The sequence below is a fragment of the Galeopterus variegatus genome, unplaced genomic scaffold, assembly GCF_000696425.1.
Source record: "Galeopterus variegatus unplaced genomic scaffold, G_variegatus-3.0.2 Scaffold2380, whole genome shotgun sequence".
Lineage (NCBI taxonomy): Eukaryota > Metazoa > Chordata > Mammalia > Dermoptera > Cynocephalidae > Galeopterus > Galeopterus variegatus.
Genome location: NW_007728491.1, coordinates 352,967 through 368,800, shown reverse-complemented (window position 1 = coordinate 368,800; position 15,834 = coordinate 352,967). Strand labels below are relative to the sequence as shown.

The window sequence follows — 15,834 nt, the reverse complement described above, 5'->3', positions numbered from 1 at the left end:
CGGTACAGCAGGCAGCCCCTCATTCCCACAGGGGACACCTGGGGGCTTCCAAGCATTGCTTGGTCCCTGCCGGGCTGGGGGCAGATGTCGGGGGTGTGGCAAAAGCCTTCGTCCCCCACCACCCCAGCTCAGGAACCCGGGGTCCTTCTTGCTGTGGTTTGGTAACGTTGCCACCGGGTTGGCGGTGCGTGTTGACATTACTTCACTTTTAAGGTTGTTTCTGTCTTTTTATTACATACAGTAGTTTTCACTATAAAACCAGAGAACCTTTACAAAAAAAATTTCCCAAAATTTTTAGGTTATTTTGAATGCTATTGTTTTCTTAATTATATTTTTGAGATTTTGAGATGTTAATTTCTAGTGTATAAAAATAATCGATTTTTGCTTCATGACCTTGTATCCTGCAATCTTGCTGATTGTATTTATTACTTTGTGTGGGTTTTACTGAATTCTTCAGAATTTATTTCATATACGAGATCACATCTTGGATATTAAAGGGCACTTTTACTCTTTCCTTTGCAATCAGATTCCTTTTCCTCATTTTTCACCCTTGACATCTTTAGCAAAAACCTTCAGTGAAACGTTGAATAGAAGCAGTAAAAGTGAATATTCCTGTCTGTTCCCAGTCTTATGAGGAAAACATTCTGCTTTCACCATTAAGCATGATGTTTACTGTAAGCTTTCTGTACACACCCTTTATCAGTTTGTAGAAGTTTCTTTTGATTCTTAGTTTGTTTAGGGTTTTATTCATAAAAGGGTAATGGATTTAATCAGATTTTTGTGCTTGTGTATGAGTATGTTGATTGATAGTATTATATCTTGATTTTCTTAATATGGTGCATTTTATTAATTGTTATTAACAACTTTTTGAGGAATAATTGATACACAAAAATACACGTTTAACATATACAGCTTCAGTTTGGACATATGCACACACCCATGATACCCTCACCACAATCAAGGTGGTAAATGTATCCTGGTTAAGTTTTCTCACCACAACTCAAACACTCACACACAAACATATACACACACGGACACTAGGAAACTTGAAGGTGGTGTATAGAGATGAATACATGAATAGTTTAAAAGACATTAAACAAACTGCATACTTGTGGCACCGTCCCACATGGTCATGGTTTATAATTCTTTTTATATATTTTTGGATTCAATTTGTCAGTATTAAAATTTCTTAGTCTGTCTTCAAGAGGGATATGTTCTCTGGGGGTTTTTTTGTATGTGTGTGATGCTTTTCTGTGGTCTTTATTATGATAATATTGCCCTAGTAGAATGAATTGAGAACTGTTTTCTATTTTTATGAAAGCCTTTGTGAAGGATTAGTATTAATTCTTCATTTAAATTAGTAGACTGTACCGGTGACCTGAGATATTCTTTGTATAAAAGTTTCTAATTAATTTAATATCTTTATATAGGCATATTAATATATTATTTACTTCTTGAGTCTGTTTTGATAATTTTTATCTTTAGAAAAATTTGTTTATAATTAGTAGTATTTCATGCTTCTAAGTTTTTGTGGCACTTGATGTATAAAAAAATGAAATAGAATGAGGCTTTGGTGTAATCTATCAATGCCTTAAGTCTCAGGGTCCTCTGATATGGGAAAGGGGAAATGACTCTGACTTCTGTACCCACGACGCAGAGACAGATGAGGTTGCATGTAAATTATATTAGGAGATTATGGCATCTGACTGTGGGTTTTATCAAGACGGCAGACTGAGCCTTTATCTTTTTATGTGTCAAAATTTAGGTAACAAAAAAAACCTTGTAATTAGAAAAAATAAAAAAGATGATGTAAGTGAAGAACATTATCAATGGTTGATAATTTGATAAATCAGAATAGTTGATACTTACAAAATCATATTATGAATTTTTCCAAACTACTTATACATGTATAGCCCTAGTACATAACAGTTTTAAATATGTAATACAAAGATTCTTTGAAAAGAAAGATAGACTGGCATATTTACCGCTATATTAGGTGACATTGAAACTACCACAACATCAATTGTTTTCATGGATAATGAAAATACGAACGCATCAAATGCTAACTGACTTTATTAGAAAACCAACAAGTTAGGCAGATAGACACATGGACAGCATGTTTAGTCAGTAAACAGAGAATATGCATTTAGAAAAATTCTGAAAAGTGTAAGATTTTAGGCTCTGAATGTATCAATAATGTCACACGTAACAGCAGAAATCCTACAGGTTCCATTTTTTATCAACTCTGAAATCACAGTAGAAACTCTTGATTAAAGTGTACCCAGCAAGCATCATCTAGCCACATACCTTGTCATTTTTTGTTGAAATCAGGATATTTTGAACATTATAATGTGGTAACTTTGGAATTTAGATCATCCTCCTTCCTCTGGGTTTTGGTGTTACTTATTGTGGGTTGCAGTTTGTTTTCTAAGCTTGTTTTTTAAGATGGTGTACTTTGTCATGTGTGTCTGTTGAAGTCTCTGTCCCATTAGCTTAGTGAGCAGCTAGTGATTGCAGAGATTTCCTTAAATGCTTGTTCTTGCCTTGTACCCAGTCCCCCCTCCCCAAAAATAAATCTCCTGATCTTTTTATGTGGGATATGTGTGTGTGAGGGTGTTTTTGTGTTTGTGTGTGTGTGTTGGGTCATGCCTTTACCAATCAACCAGGAAGTTACAACTTTGTCTTTGCCTCCACATTCTGCTTTTGCAGAGTTTGAAGGTCAAGGTGAGTGTTTAAGATCTTCCTGGGTCTTTCCTGAGCCTGGCCCTGGCCCTGGGCATCCACATTGCTTTCTATATTTCCAGGACTTTTTCACATCCCCAACCCCCAAAATGTCTCAGTCCCCATTAACTCTTTGACATACCTTCAAAGATTTATACTTAAATATAGGTCAGGCAGAATGCAACAAACTATATTAAAATATCATTCATAAAATAATACAACTCTAAATATTAGATATTATTATTGAGGTGAGGAAATAAATTTCAGTAAGCTTACTTTTCTCTAAAATAACATATTAATGCAAAATAGCATTGGGTTTGTGAATGGCTTCTTCTGTTCATTACAGTCCTCTTTTTTGGACATCTGGTCTAAGCTCATAGGTTTTGTGATCAGTCTGGTTCTTGGCCCATGTAATTATGTTATTTCCCCTACTATTATTATGAATTTTTATATTCTTTGGGGCTTGCAATACTAAGAATATTCTAAGTTGAGCGTGAGAATAGTGATGATGAACTTGACCTGCATCATCTGTCATCTAATTATGCTCAGAGCCTTCACCATCAACCCAAGGACAGCCTAGTTGTCACTGCTCACAGTGAGTGCTGAGATGTGCATTCTGGTTTGTAGGATTTTTTTTTAACTGATAAGGGGATCACAACCCTCAGCATGGTGTTGTCCACACCACACTAAACCAGTGAGTGCAACGGCCATCCCTATATAGGATCCGAACCCTTGGCCTCGGTGCTCCCAGTGCCGCACTCTCCTGAGTGAGCCACGGGGCCGACCCTGGTTTATAAGTTTTTAAGGTATCAGTTAATGTTGCTCTGCCTCCCACAGCTTTGACACCCCTCTTTCCCTGGGTGATGGAGCTGCAAAAGATTACTCAAAGCCCATCTCTTCCAAGCAGTGAGAAGCCACAAAGGTGTTAATCTCCCAGAACCCCCCAAAATGAGGCATTCCTTCCTTGGGAAATTAACCAAGAACTGGAATACTGGCCCAGCATTTATTCTCCAGACCAGGAAGTTACAGAAGAATAACATGGGGTAGGGTAAAAGTTTAACAAGTTTAACAATAGAAGCTGGTAACATTCAGTAAAACAAGCAAGGTGACATTCCATAATGCAATTTGCAAAAGGTTAAGTCATCCACCAACAAAAGCTTGATCTTAGTAAACATTCTCTCTCTACAGCAATTTCCCAATATCTTTACATATTAATCAGTAACTTGTCTGTCCTTGAGCCAGCAACCTTGCTGTGCTACAATTCTTTATCTTACAACAGAGACTATAGCCTGGGGAAAATTTCCTGTCTTTTGCAAGGTCAACATTTTATATGTACTTTTAAGATGTTAGGCTAAACCTGAAACTACAAGAAACTAGACTCTGTGAAGTATATTTGCTTTATAAATGTAAGTATACTCCACAAGTTAGGACCCTATTCTTCTTTATACACAGACCAAGCTACACAACCTGTGAGCTTTTGTTCTATTCTGTTTTTTCAAATATGTACCATGTTTTCAGATCCCATTATTATTTTATGTTGGGGTTGCCAGACTCACCAAATAAAAATACAGGACTCACAGTAAAGGATAAAATTCAGGAAGACAACACATAACTTTTTAGTATAACTATAAAATCTTCACATGTTTGCATGTAACATTCCTGTGCAATGCCTGGAGGTATTTTATATACATATACATGTCATATATAATAATTATATATAAAATTAAGTCTCATTATTTATCTGGAATTCATATTTAACTGACTGTCTTGTGCTTTATCTGTTAACCCCAATCCATGGGGACAATAGCCCTTCCCAGCCCAGGTTCAGCACCAATGTCCTCCAGAGCCTCATTGGAAAAAGATGCCCATGATAATCTAGCAAATCCACTCTTTATTTGGCATTTGATCATCAGTTAGAGAGTGGGACCATGAATTAGATTTTATATGTGTAAGAATTTGTCTATTTGTTCTAGGTTATTCAATTTGCATGTATACACTTGCTAATAGTAGTCTTTTATAATATTTCGTATTTCTCTTATATCGGTTGTAATGTGTGCTCTTTCATTTATTGTATTTGTTTGAGTCTTTTTTTTCTTAGTTAGCCTAGCTTAAGGTCTGTCAATGCTATCTTTTAACAAAACCAAAACAAAATGAAACGAAACTCAGCTTTGTTGATCTTTTCTATTGTTTTTATAGTCTCTTATTTATTGTGTTGATCTTTGTTATTTGTTTCATGATACTAACTTTATGCTTAGTTTGTTCTTGATTTTCTAGTTCTTTGAGGTATAACATTAGGTTGTTCATTTGCGATCACTCTCTTTTTAATACAGACATTTATTTCAATAAAATTCCCTCTTTTAACTGCTTTCTCGAATCCCATAAGATTTGGTACGTTGTGTCTTCATTTTCATTTTTCTCATGATATTTTTTGATTTCCATTGTATTATGTATTTTTTGATCTGTAGGTTGTTGAGGAGAATGTTGTTTAATTCAACGTATTTGTGAATATTTCGACTTTCCTTTTTGCTATGATTCAAATGTGTCCCTTTAAATTTCATGCTAAAACTTAATCTCCAATACAGTTCTATTAAGAGGCGAGGCCTCTAGGAGCACCTCCAACAAAATGTGCTGAAAAAAATGGATACTCAGGATACTCATGTGTGAAAGAATAAAGTTGAACCCTTACTTAACACCACTTATAAAATTAACTCAATTAGATTAAGGACCTAAATGCTCTGCACCTAGGTTCACTGTGGTTGTGGTCAAATGCCTCACTGAAAATCTCCCTGACACTTGTAGGCTAATGAGGTAAGGAGCAGACATGTCCCCACATTCTGCACAGCATGGAGGGATGGGGGAAGCAGAAGTGTATACACATCCCCTGGGGTCCAGGGAGAAGAAGCAGAGACAGGAATTGAGACAAGCCTGACTGAAAATACACAAAGGTCTCCCAGAGCCCTCTTATCATTTTTTGTATGAATTGTTTGATCATATTGTTGATAATCAAATGACCATTAATGTGAGGGTTCATTTCTGGACTCTCAGTTCTATTTTACTGTTTTTTTTTCTGTTCTTATGCCAGTACCACATTGTCATCAGTACTGTAAGGTTTAAATCCAAATCTGCGAGTCCTGCAATTTTTTTTTAAGTATTATATTGATTATTCTGGGTTCCTTGCAATTCCACACAAATTTTAAGACTGGCTTGTCAATTTCTGTAAAAAATCTGCCTGGGATTTGGCACAGCTTGTGTTGAATTTGTACTTCAGTATTGGTACTATTGCCATGTTAAAAATGAACATCATTCAGATCCCTGTATGAGCCAGCTGCCAAAAAAAATGCCACAAAACAAACCAAGAAAAACAAAATATGAATGTCAGATCCATGAACCAGAGATATAATTTTATTTAGTTAGTTCTTTAACTCTTTCAACAATGTTTTGTAGATTTCAATTTAGTGTCATACTATTTTGGTAAATTTATTTCTCAGTGTTTTATTTTTTTTGAAATTTTTAATAAAAAAATTTCTTATACTCTTTTTCAGTTTATTAATTGCTAATGTTAGAACTGAATTGATTTTCTGTATTAGTCTTGTATCCTGCAACCTTGCTGAACTTGGTCATTAGTTCTAATAGTTTTCTTTTGTGTATTTGTATTTCCTATATAACAAAACATCTCATTTGTGAATAGAGATAATTTCTTCTTTTCAGTCAGGTGATTCATTTTATTGTCCAATTGCCCTGGCTTGATCCTCCAGTACAAATTTTAGAAGACATTAGCATGAGTAGACATTGCTTTTCTTGTTCCTTAGGTTGGGAGAAAGCATTTCATCTTTTATTGGAAAGTGTAATGTTAGCTGTACAACTTTTGCAGATACTCTTTATCAGGATTAGTAAAGTCTCTTCAATTTCTAGTTTGTAGAGTGTTTTTATTCATAAAGAGGCGTTGAGTTTTATCAGATGCTTTTTTTGCACCACAGAGAGGGCAGAGAAGAGTGGGAAGGAGGGCAGGTCATTTGGCTTGCACAGGGCTCAGTAGCAGGAGGCAAAGGCCCCAGCCAGCATGACGTGGCCTAGTGCCACCATGAATTTGACAAGCCAAAGGAATATAAATGTGTTGAAGGCCTGCAGGCCCAGCAGCACCCAGTGGTAGCCCAAGTCATTGCCTTAGAAGGCAAATTGGCAGTGGGCTTTGGGACACATGTGGGATTCATTGGAGGAGAGGAAGGTCTGGGGGAAGGATGCAGAGCCAAGGCAAAATATAGGGGCCAGGAGTTCAGATTAGGCTCTTGGCATCAGGCCTGGGATCAGGTAGACCCTGTGATATGGCAGGAGTCATGGGGATTAAAGGGTAATGCAAGGAATTGGGGGTTCAGGATAGGGGCTTGTGTAAACCAAGGAAAGATTCTTGAAGCAAGAACTGGCAATCATGGGGGTCAAGAATTATTCAAGGGGAAAAAAGATGAATGGTTTAGCATATAGGGTGGGGGATAGGCCGGGTTGAAGAGGGGAAGCCAGCTTGGGAAGTTGCTAGATCCAGTGATGGAGTCTCTTTTCCTCCACTCCCCCTACACCCAGCACAGGGTATACAGTGGGTGCCAAATGTTTGCCTATAATCTCTCAAGTGGGGAATGAGAGGTTTCCAATTGTCTTGGGGCTGCTAGGGCAATATCTGCCCTTTCTACCACAGGCATGCCCACCTTAGGGTTGCAGGATTTCCCAACAAGTGGGCAGGAGATGTCATCAAAGATCTTATAGACCATTTCTTTGGAAGTGGACCCTAGGTCTGGGATTGGTGACCCCAGGAGATTGTGGGAAAGAATCAATTCTCCCACCAGGTTCTAGCCCTGTCCCCAAGCTGCAGGTTGCTTCCAGGCGAATTTGGCCTTTATCCATCCCAAGGTCAGAGATTGGGTTGTGGTGTTGGATACAAAACAGTGTTGGCCCAGTAGGCAATGCAAAGGCACAGCAGGAAGAAGATGACCGGAGGGTAGAACATGATGTATCCCACATCCCTGTGGAGAAGAGAAACAGGCACCAGAGGCTGAACAGCCCTGGGAATGACCCCAACTGGGATTCCTGGTGCCCTGGCACCCACATGCTGGCTTCTTTGATGAGTGCAATGGTAATGAGAATTATCTTCTGGAGAAAGATGAGCAGCAAGATTATAACAACCTCAAGGATACTCAGAACGATCAGTGCAAGGGGCAGAGGGTGGCTGAGTGTGCCAGTCACCTAGATCCCTGCTCCCTCCAAGGCCTCATGAGGGGCAGAACTGGGGGACTCACTGAAGGCCATGCAGGTCTGCCATAACTGCAGGTACACCCAGAGGCCCATCTGGAAGACAAGATCCACCAGGGAGATGTCAGATCCAGCCTCTGCATGAAATCAGGCATACTCCATGTAGTGGTGAAATATTCCTACACAGGGGAACCACACCTCAGCCCATCAACTCCTCCCCCAATCTTGCAAAGCAGGTACATCCACGCCCATTTAACAGAAGCAAAAACCGAGGCTGAAAGTGGCTGCCTTTGCTTGCTCCTGCTTCAGGGCCTTTGTACTTGCTGTTCCCACTGCCTGGGACATTCTCTCCCATGGTGGATCTCTCACATCCTCAGGTCTCTGTTCCAATGTCACCTTCTCATGAGACCTTCCAGAACCCCATCCTCACATAGAATCACATTCTGCTACTCTCCAACTTCTTGTGCCCCTTCCTTATTTTGAAATGCTAAAGGTTTTTTCTGATTTATTTGTTTCTTGCCTATCTTCCCCACACCCCAGGAATACAAACACAAGAACAAGGATTTGTCCTGTTTTGTTTATTGCTATAGGACCAGCACCTAGAACACTCTCTAGAACACAACAGACACTCAATACATGTTTGATGAATGAATATGCATATAAAAAAGGAAATAAAAACCTATTGAAATAAGTTTTCTATGAGGAGGTGGACACTGAGTTTAGACCTTTTATTTGATTTCTACCATAGCCCAAGAGGTAGAGTTGTCATTTCTATATTTACAACAAAGCAAACTGAGACTCAACAAAATTGAATAACTTGCCAAAGCAATTGTCAGCAGATCAAGTCCTTCTGGCCCCAGAGATCTTGTCGTTTACTGCACACTCTGTCATCTCATTTGGCTGTCAGAGCTGCCCTGCTCCAAGCACACTGGGCTCCACACATGTAAAACTGTGTCAAGGGGCCATTGATAGATATTGGGTTCAGAGGACCCATGAGTATAAATCTAAAGAACAGCAGTGCAGAAGAGACAGTGGCCTTAGAAATGAAGCGAACATTTGAATGAAGGTACCAGTTTAATTTAAATATCTACCGACCTCTTTATTGTCTGTCCCTGTCTGTCTCTTCTCTGTCTCTATTTCTGTCTTTCTCTCTCTCTTTTTTATTTCTTCTCTTTCTCTGTCTTATACACAACAACTCTAACTCACGGGATGCCCAAGGTCAATTCCCAACCCTCCAGAGCATCCTTCCCTTGCATCCTACCCATCTGCCTCCACAAACAGTGGGAGTTTTGCAGATGACATTCAAGAGCAGACTCTTGTGGCAGAAATGGGGCCCAGTACTTTATCCAGCCCTTCCTGTTTCTCTTCCTCTTTTATTCTCGTGTGTACTGGTAATCCTCTCCACCCTGCCTGATGTGAGGATATGTTTGCTCCATCCCTCATTTGCCTACAAGTGGCTGGAAGATTTTCAGTGAGGCCTGTGATCACAACCATAAGCAACCATGGGGCAGAGCAAGCTGCACGGTCATGGTTGGAGGATGGCTGAGAGCACAGGGAGGAGAAGGCACCTGGGAGAGCTGGCCAGTGTTTCTATATGGGTTATCCCCCCTCCAACACCCCAACACACACACACAAACCCATCACACAGGAGTGATAATTCCTTCCCTGCCTGCTTTACAAAACCATTGTTCAGAGAAAGCTTTGGATGAGTAAGCACCCTACAAAGTGCGGAGCACTGGCTCTGCCAATATTTTAATTTACCTTAGCATTATTACAACCTACAAAAGGCTACTTTTATTTTGTTTAACATATTTTTAAAATAGTACAAAGTGAGCTTTTCTCCAACTAAGATCACATTTCAGGTTTTTTGGATGTGCATCCAGAGGTAGAATTGCTGGGTTATATGGTAATTCTCCATTTTGTAACATTTTTAGGAACCTCAATACAGTTATTTATTTCATCTGCACATCTTGTGCTTCTACCAAACATTGCACATGATTTCTATGTTGCTCACATTTTCTCCAGCACTTATTCTTTCATATTTTGCTTTTTTTTTTCTTGGTAGTTGGCATGATAATGGGTTTGAGATGATATCGTGTTATGGCTTTGATTTGTATTTCCCTGATGATTAGTGACATCAACATTGTTTTCTTAGCTGTTGGCTATTTGTATATCTTTTATTGAGAAATGTCTTTTAGATCTTTTGTCTATTTTTAAATCAGATTATTTGTTGCTGCATTGTTGTTGTTATTAAGTTGTTGGAGTACTTTATATGTTATAGCTATTAACCCCTTATTAGATACATGGTTTACAAATGTTTTCATATACAGGTTTCCCTTTCACTGTGTTGATTATTTCCACTGCTGTACAATAGATTTTAAGTTTGACATAATACTTTTTGATGTTTTTTAGTATTTTAGCATGCAGTTTTGGTGTCATACTTTAAAAAATATTGCTGGGGCTGGCTGGTTAGCTCAGTTGGTTAGAGTGTGGTATTATAACACCAAGTTCAAGGATTTGGATCCCCATACTGGATAGCCATCAAAAACAAAACAAAACAAAACAAAACAAAACCCAAACAAACAAAAATCATTGTCAAATGCAATGTGATAAAGTTTTCCCCATAATTTCTTTTGGGAATTTTATATTTTCAGGCCTTACTTTCAGATTGTTAGTTAATTTTCAGTTAGTTTTTTTTTAAGGTGAGAGTCAAATTTGTTGTTTTGCATATCCTTTGATATCCTTTTAATATATAGTTTTTTCTGATTGTGTAGCCTTGCTGCCCTTGATGCGGACTATTTGACCATATATGTGAGAGCTAATTTATGGGCTGTCTGTTTTGCTCCAATGGTCCAAATGTCTGTCTTGATTTCAGTACTATACTTTTTGAATTGCTGTATTTTTGTAGTATGTTTTTAAAACAGGAAGTGAGAGACTTGTCTCTTGCAAGGTTGTTATAGCTATTTGGTTTCCTTTGTTATTCCATATAAATTTGATGATTTTACTTTTATTCAAAAAATTCCACTGAAATTATAAGAGGGTTTTCTTTGAATATGTAGATGCTTTATGTCATATGTACATTTTAACAATATTAAATACTCCAACCTATGAACACAGGATGCCTTTCTATTTATTTGTAGTTTTGTTTTGCTGTGTTTTTAAGCAATGTTTTGTAGTTTTCATTCTGCAGGTGTTTCTCCTCACTGGTTTAATTTATTCTTAAGAATTTTATTCATTTTGGGCCGGCCCGGTGGCGCATTGCGTTAGTGCGCCGCTTGGGAAGCGTTTATGGAGTATTTGTTATTAATGTATAGAAAATCAAGTGATTATTGAGTGCTATTTTTTTCAATTCTGAGCTTTAAAAGATTTTTTGCAGAATATTTGATTTTTTATATAAGTTTATATGATTTGAAAACAGAGATAATTTTATTACTTTTGTTTATATGCTTCCAAATTGAATGGCTTGTATTTCTTTGTATTACCTAATTAGTCTGGCTTGGACTTCCAGTGCTATGGTGAATAGCAGTGGCCACAAAAGGCATTCTTGCCTTGTCCATGATCTTACAGGAAATTCTTTTAGTTTTTACCATGAGTATATTAGCTGTGAGATTTTGAGATATATAAAATATATCTATCTCACACACACACATATAATTTTCTTCAATTCTTATTTTTTGAGTGTTTTTTAAAAATGATCTGATGTTGAGTTTTATCAAATGCTTTTTTCTGTGTCAATTGAGATCATGTATTTTATCAAATGCTTTTTTCTGTGAATGATCTGATGTTGAGTTTTATCAAATGCTTTTTTCTGTGTCAATTGAGATCATGTACTTTTTGTACTTTATTCTGTTAAAGTGGTGTATTGAATTGATTAATGTGTTGAATCATACTTGCACTTTACAAATAAATTGCACAAGGTCATGGTGTGTAATGCCTCTACTGTGTTGTTAAATATTTCTTGCTAGTGTTTTCTTGAGGAGTTTGCATCGTTATTTGTCAGGGATATTGGTATATTTGGGTAATTTGCTTGTACCTTTGTTTGATTTTTTTATTAGAGCAATGCTGGTCTCACAGAATAAGTTTGTAAGTGTTCACTCATATTCAATATTTTAATTTCCCTCTAAATGTTTAGTGAATGTCTCCAGTGAAGCAATCTGATCCTATGATTTTTCTTTTTTTAAATTATGAGATATTTGATTACTGATTTATATTCTATTCTGGTTATTCAGTACAGATTTTTTTATTTCTTCATGATTTAGTCTTTGTAGGTTACATGTTTTCTGAAATGTGTTTATTTCTGCTAGGTTATCCAATTTCTTGGTGTATAATTGTTCACAGTAGACACACATGTTCTTTTTATTTCTATGGCATCAGTTGCAATGTCTTCTGTTTCATTTAGAATTTTTTTTTTGAGTCTTCTCATTTTTTCTTAGCCATTCTAAGCAAGGTTTTGTCAATTCTGTTAATTGCCAATTCTGTCAATTCCATCTGAGACCTTGAGGAATCCATAAGCAAAATTAGGAAAATATTATCTGATGACAAACATGTTTAAGAGCAGAGAGTAAATGTTCTAAAAAAGATTAGATGTTGCTGAGTGTGATAACTTCTTTCAACATGTGTGTTTTTGGATGGAGCATTTAAACTCTCTTCTAAGACTCTGTCTCAAGTAGTGAGGGAGGCTTGTATCGTGTTGTGGTTTGACCATGGAGCTGAAGGCATTATGCCAACTATCTTTAATTTAATTGCAAACAGTGACAAAATTATGGACACTTCTGGTGTTGCATAATTTGGCATACAGACATACCTAGAATAATACCTATCAGAACAAACAACTATACCTGTAAATCTGTCACAGTTATAAGGCACTGTTTTGAAGGTAAATCTGTCACAGTTATAAGGTGGTTTTGAAGTTTTTTATTTGCTTTTACAAGAACTGAAGACACATTCACTGGAATGACACAAATCAGTATTAGCTAAAACAATAAACAAAGAAATACATGACACTGGTTCTGAAGCAAAGATAGAAGCCAGGAGATGTTATTGGGCTTTCCACAGCCAGTTAAGCTGAGAAGCAGAGCACTTATACCACACCTTAGAGTCTTCCTACCAGAAAGCCCTGCAGTCACATTTGAAGAACTCAGACAGCATATAATGTCTTTGACTCAATCTGACTGTTCATCTTTTAGCTCTCAAGAGGGTCTGAATCAGCTGCTTTCTGCCAAAATAAGTCCTACTGGGTGTGCCACATCTAGAGCCTCTATGGTTAGGACCAAATCTGTGTCAATGACTGGGTCCATTCAGTGGTCTCAAAGTTATACTGATGTGAACACAGCAGCCAGTGCCAAATCCCAAGTCTCCTCATCTTCAGGCATGGCACCTTTCAGCTCTGCAGTGGCTTTGCCTCTAGGGTCATATGCATCTTTAGATCACATCTGCACAAGATGGCAAAGCTCTGGGAGTGCCACCAATGTCACCTCTACACCTTCTGATTATTAGGGCCACAGTCACACAGTAGCCAGTAGACATCCCTGGTAGCTGTTTGATATCCCCACTGAAATTGTTGGGAAGTGGTTACGGTGGGCTTGCTGCGGGCTCCTCAAGAGGTCTACCTGTGACAACTTCTTCAGAAAAATGAAGCAAAATTCCTAGGAGTCAGGGATGTGGCTGAGAAACAAGTCCAAACTAAATAGGATTAGGCTGGGTTGGGCTTGGCCTGCCAGGAAGAACACCTGGTTCTGTGAATGTCATGTGAGATTTGAGCACATTTACAGATCTTGAAGCTGCTGTTGCTGGTGATAGGATACCCCAGGGGCAAGAAGAAGACTCCTGTGGATTTTATAATAATTCAAAAGGATGACTTGCAACACTGTCTTTTTGTTCTTCTCACACAATTAGTTAAAAAAATAGGAGTAGATTTACTTGAATCTGTGCAGGAAAAAGTTTTGAAGACTCTAGATTTCACAAGGGACTCCTTTCCATTAGGTCAACAATTTAACATTTTGATGAGATTTATTGTGGATCAAACTCAAACTTCAAACCTGAAAGTCAAAGTTGTGATCCTGAAATTCATTCAGTCTTGTAACAGACAGATAGCTACACAGATTTTGTAAACTCTAGTGAATTTCCTAGACTCATAACCTGGACAACAGAACCAAAAAGTTCAGGCCTGTAAAAGGAAGTACAGATTGTGCTCAGCTGTCCATCTGAACTGAACACTCCTGAACTTTCCTTGTTACTTAGCACCTTGCCAAGAACATTCCAGGCTGCAGTCACAAGACTCCTGCATAACCACCTCAAACATTCCAGTCACACCAGTGTGGGCTCTCCAAGCAATACTAGCCAGACACCCTCTGACACGCCAGCAGCAGGACCAGCCCCCTGACCTCACCCACCAACACTTCCCAGGGGGTCTGTCTCCAGGCATGCTGGACTATACTGTGGAGAACCTGAACTTTGAAGAAATCTATAGTTCTCTGTGTGGAGTCACAGAAGTCATTGAAGAGTTTAGTTTCCAAAGCCAAGAGGGTCTGAATGAGCCAATTAAACAAGATGGCCAAGAGGACTATGATATTGTGTCCCATGATGGGGGGGCTGCCTCCCCTGCCACTGAGGGCCATGGAGGCAGTGATGTGGAAGGAGGCAGGACGGCCCTGGAGAAGAAGTCCTCCCTCCTCAACACTCATCTCCATGCACCTTCCCAGGGCTGTGGGTGCGAGACTACAATCTGTACCCCTACTTAATCCTTACCAAAACCTATGACAAGACAGCTCTGAAGGAGGCCATGTTCAATGACAACATGGAGTAGCTTTGAGATGTGCCACTGACCACTCTGACCTGGTGGCTGCTTAACTACAATGGGCAGGTGGAGGAGTGGAAGGGCGTCCTGCCAGAGCTGCTCACAATCACACAGGAAGAGAGCCTGGGTGTCCCGGAGGAGCATTTCAGGAACCTTCTGCTGCTGCTGTTGGAGACCCTTGGAGGAAAAGACCATTCCATTTGAACATAGCTTTGAGAGTTTTATGGGATATGCTGAGAGGCCAGACAGGAAGATTTAAAAAACTGCCCAGAGATGACCATCTTGAAGACTCTGGAAGTCTACAAAGACTCCCATCGGGAGGTGGTGGGAGCTGCTGAGGAGGTGGTGTCCACACCTGCCAGTTCCATTCAGCCAGAGCAGTGCATCCAAGTGCTCTGCCCCACTGTCCAGATGGCTGATACCCGTCAACCTCGCTGCCGTCAAGTGCAGACCAGAGTCCCTGAGAGGATCGCCAAGGAGTCCTTGCTGCAGCTCTCACTGACATCATCCTGGGCTTGCTGCAGAGTTATGACAACACCGACAGTAATGCTCATAAGGCCAGTGTATTTTCATAGTGGCAATTTATTCCATAAGCAGAGAAGATCTGAAATCTCACCTCACACAGCTCATGGGGAACAAGATGAAGCTACTAAACTTACATATAAAGAAGGTCCAAACCACAAACAGCAGCAGCAGCTCCTCCTCTGACATCTCCACATGCAGCTAGTGGTGGCACCAGTCTCTCTGCGTAGACCCAGAAGTAAAGGGTGGTGCCTCTCAGAGACCTCTGCCCACCCCTTCATCAGCTGCTCAGTCAGTGCACAGAGGCCCACGAGTATTTATAACCATCAACACTTTGGTCACTTCCAGCTTTTGTGTAGAGTCTGACTGTTGTTGATTGTAAAGGAAGCAAGGGCTGCACTGCAGTCCTCGTACAGAGCAGAAGGAGTGAGAGAAGAGAAGATCCGCATCCCATGTTGTACGGACTCTGAGATCCAACATGTGTGTGGCGTGACCGTGCTAAAAGTCAGAATTCTCTAGCCAATACCTGGTTAATAGTAGTATTTTTTGTTTGTTAA

At 39.1% G+C, this 15,834-nt stretch overlaps 1 pseudogene; it reads left to right on the top strand.

Moving 5' to 3' along the window:
* The first annotated feature begins 2,645 nt into the window (after window positions 1-2,645).
* On the top strand, window positions 2,646-15,482 carry LOC103597656 (annotated as a pseudogene).
* Window positions 15,483-15,834: the final 352 nt, after the last annotated feature.